At 42.2% G+C, this 3,796-nt stretch overlaps 1 non-coding gene across 1 annotated transcript; it reads right to left on the bottom strand.

Annotated features, from left to right (window-relative positions):
- Positions 1 to 654: 654 nt before the first annotated feature.
- On the bottom strand, positions 655 to 792 carry LOC114808355. Its single transcript, XR_003756201.1, has one exon. It is a non-coding gene; the product is annotated as a small nucleolar RNA SNORA7 (small nucleolar RNA).
- Between the last annotated feature and the right edge of the window lie 3,004 nt (positions 793 to 3,796).

Genomic DNA, 3,796 nt, shown 5'->3' with positions numbered 1-3,796 from the left:
AATAAAAATATATACAATTGAGCGGACAAGCACAGTGCTGAGGGGAAGGGAGAGGGGGAGGAGCGGGGGGGGGGGGGGGGAAGGGGGCTTAGCTGAGGGGAGGTGAAGGGGGGGTAGGGGGGCAGCAGAGAGAGCAGAGGGAAAAGGGGAAGCTCAGTCTGGGAAAGCCTCTTGGAGGAGGTGAGCTCTCAGTAGGGCTTTGAAGAGGGGAAGAGAATTAGTTTGGCGGAGTTGAGGAGGGAGGGCATTCCAGGACAGTGGGAGGGCGTGGCCCAGGGGTCGATGGCGGGATAGGCGAGAACGGAGGATGGTGAGGAGGTGGGCGGCAGAGGAGCAGAGCGTGCAGGGTGGACAGTAGAAAGAGAGAAGGGACGAGAGGTGGGGGGGGCAAGGTGATGGAGAGCCTTGAAGCCTAGAGTGAGAGGTATTTGTTTCGTGAGGAGGTCGATAGGCAGCCACTGGAGGTTTTTAAGAAGGAAAGTGACATGCCCAGAGCGTTTCTGCAGGAAGATGAGCCGGACAGCGGAATGAAGAATAGACTGGAGCAGGGAGAGACAGGAGGAAGGGAGATCAGAGAGAAGCTGACACAATAATCCAGCCGGGATATTATGAGAGCCTGTACCAGCCCCTGCTGCCCAGCACAGGTGAGTTTTGATTTGTAGCAGATTGCCTTCCACTTGCTAGCTACTGCCCAAGCTAGGAATGGAATGGATATGCTTCTGCTTGAGTTTCCCTCCCACAGTTGAGACTGGTAGAGTACTGGAAACTCTCCAGGTGTGACCCTGAGAGGGGAATTCAGTAGAGTAGATGGACAGAATTCCAACTCACAATTTACAGACTAGAGGGGGAGACAGATACTAAAGCAAAATATAAATGGATATGTACATAAGGGCTATGGGAATGGGGTGAAAAATCAAAGTACTTAAGGGGTATAGACCCAAGTGCACTGGTGATGAAGAAGAGAGGGTAAATAGGGGAAGTAAGGGCTTAGTCAGGGAAGGTCCCTTCTTCTTCTTTCCTCTGAAATGAGCTTTGTATTTGAACATGTTTTCCCTCACCCTTCCTCATAGCCAGTGTCACCAGACCTGTTTTTCAAAACATCATGCTCTTTCGGGTGGTAAGTACCACTTCTCCTTTATTTGTCATCTCACTTCACTCTCCCAACAATCCCACACTTGGCTCGCAGGTCAGTAATTCTATCAGGAACCAACCCAGAGGAACTCCAACATCTGCCCCCTGTTCTAGAGTATTTCAAGGTGTGCTGTCAAATGGCTGAGATATGACACTGAGCTCAATTCCCAACAATAGCTAAGATTTGGCAGGGTGGACATTAAGCAGGATAATTCAGGACAATGTTCGTCACTTCATTTCAGGCTATGGAGCCCCACCTTAGGAAACTTACATTCATTAGGACTTACATTCATACTAACTTCATTAATGGAGTCAAGAAAGTCTTGACTTTACCAATATAGATAAAAACTATACTGGACTTCAAAGTGACATACCAGTATGCTAATGCCCGCTGAATACTTCTTAACTTTCACTAGTCAGGAAAGAGATTTCAATCATTGTTGACTTCAATTGTGCAAAGTTTACAATCTCGTCATAAATCTGTTATAACCATTGCTTTAAAAGTACAGAGGATTTGCCCAGTTTCTGCCAAGTAACAAATATGCAGAAGTACAGCATCAGGTCACTGTGGTCTAACCTAGTTAGCTCTTATCACTTATGCATGATCCCTAATTTTATTTGCCCCATCAGCACTGACCCCCAACATTTGTTCAGTGGCTTACTTTTCACTTGTAAAGTATCTTAATTTACTCAAGCAGTGGTCATTGATCCTGGCGAATAAGACTACCATCAACAAGTAATTCCTTTCCATCCTCATACTTCTATACTAATAGTACCCCAGTTTTAGTGATCTGTCCTTCATACATGTACCCTACTCCCCTCCCCTACACTATAGGGAAACTTGAAAAAGAGCTTCCTCGGTGTTGAGTATATGGGCCAGGATTTGGGTGCACATCTGTTTTCTCCAGGTCCTGATAATTCTGATCCTTTTTGAACTAATTTCCATTTCTTTGTACTAATCTAATATACATTTATACCATGTTTGATTTATTGAAACATGATGGGCAAGTTGGTTCAGAATGGGTCAGGAGTTTCAGTTACATCAGCAGGTTGTTTCGCCACAAAAGGAAGGAATTCTTAAAGCCTGATTTGCTATTTGTAGCTACTGTGCTTATATTAATGAGAAAAATGTTTGGTCTCCAGTGAAGGGCTGTGAGGTATCATATCAAATGCTCCTGTTTCATTCTAGAATGGCTGAATATTTGAACACTGCCAAGGATGAATGAATGAATGAATGTTCTTTTAACGTTTTATAATTGTAACAAATAGTACTATCCTCTTTTCCCTTTTTTTCAACTTAAATTACATTTTTATGCATTCATCCATCTGGCAAGACATTTTCACTAGGGTCATATCTGCATGGCCAATTCCAAAATTTAGCATTTTATTCAGTCAGCATTGACTGGAATTTTTACCCATTTCTATTTTGTCTTAGGTATCAGGGGAGTAAACAAGAGTCTCCTTCTCAAGCACAGAAAAAAAATATATATTCCCCCTTAAAATCAGATAGAGGATATGTATAGACCCTGTTCTGTTCCCTTCCCCATAAATCAGCTGGGTGTTTCTGGTATATCAAGCTTAAAAACATTTGCATCCTCAGTGCAATCATCTCAAGTGCTTACATTGCACTACATTATTGTAGTAAACATTGGGGGAAAACCTGGAAAATATGGAAATAGATTAAGGAATGCTTCAGAAAGCACTCATAATTTAAAAGACTCGAGAGACGACACCAAAATTCATTATTTTGACATTTTAACATTATAAGAATGTGAGCAATGCAGTATTGGGCCAGACCACTGATCTATTCTGACCAGTATTCTGTCTTCACCTTCGGCAACAGGAAACCTGGAGGAAATGAGCAGTGGTTATCCTCCTGGTTGTCCGTCCTTAGAGTTAGGAGAGCTCTAACTCTCCCAAGTGCCTAGTACGGTGCTTTGCCCACAATAAGTGCTCAATAAATACAACTGAATGAACGAATGACTCATCTAACATCCTGAACTCTTCGTTCTAATAATTTCTGAATCTATCCAGTCTCTTCTTGGACCTAATACCTCACTTCAAAGCCCTGTAAATTCAATCTAAAAATATATGTGAATAATATCTAATGTAGCATGTTCCCAACTTAATCAAACATCAAGACAGAAATGGTAAACAATTCATCAGGACAGAATTTAGGAGCATCTGTCATTTTCTTCCTATTGTTTATGTTTCCAGACCCCTTCATATATCAGTTGATCTGTATCCTTTAGGCACTTGACATTCACCCCATCCTCAGCCCCATAGCACTTATGTACATATCTGTAGGATTTATTTATATTAATGTCTGTCTTCTCCTCAAGACAGCAAGCTCTTTATGGTCAGGGAACATGTCTACCGACTCTGTTGTATTGTATTCTCCCAAGGCCTTAGTACAGTGCTTTGCACACAGTAAGTGCCCAATAAATATAATTATTAATAATAATACAGTGTTCGGCACATAATATTCACTCAATAAATATGACTGATTAAAGAGTAGGAACAAAGCAGTCAGGGGAGTAGTTAATAATGATAATAATATTATTTGTTAAGTGCTTACTATGTGCCAGACACTGTACTAAGTGCTCGGTGGATACCAGCAAATCAGGTTGGACACAGTCCCTGTCCCATGTGGGGCTCAGCATTT

Source organism: Ornithorhynchus anatinus, chromosome X5 (genome assembly GCF_004115215.2).
Source record: "Ornithorhynchus anatinus isolate Pmale09 chromosome X5, mOrnAna1.pri.v4, whole genome shotgun sequence".
NCBI classification, from domain to species: domain Eukaryota; kingdom Metazoa; phylum Chordata; class Mammalia; order Monotremata; family Ornithorhynchidae; genus Ornithorhynchus; species Ornithorhynchus anatinus.
This window is presented reverse-complemented; position numbering and strand designations above follow the sequence as displayed.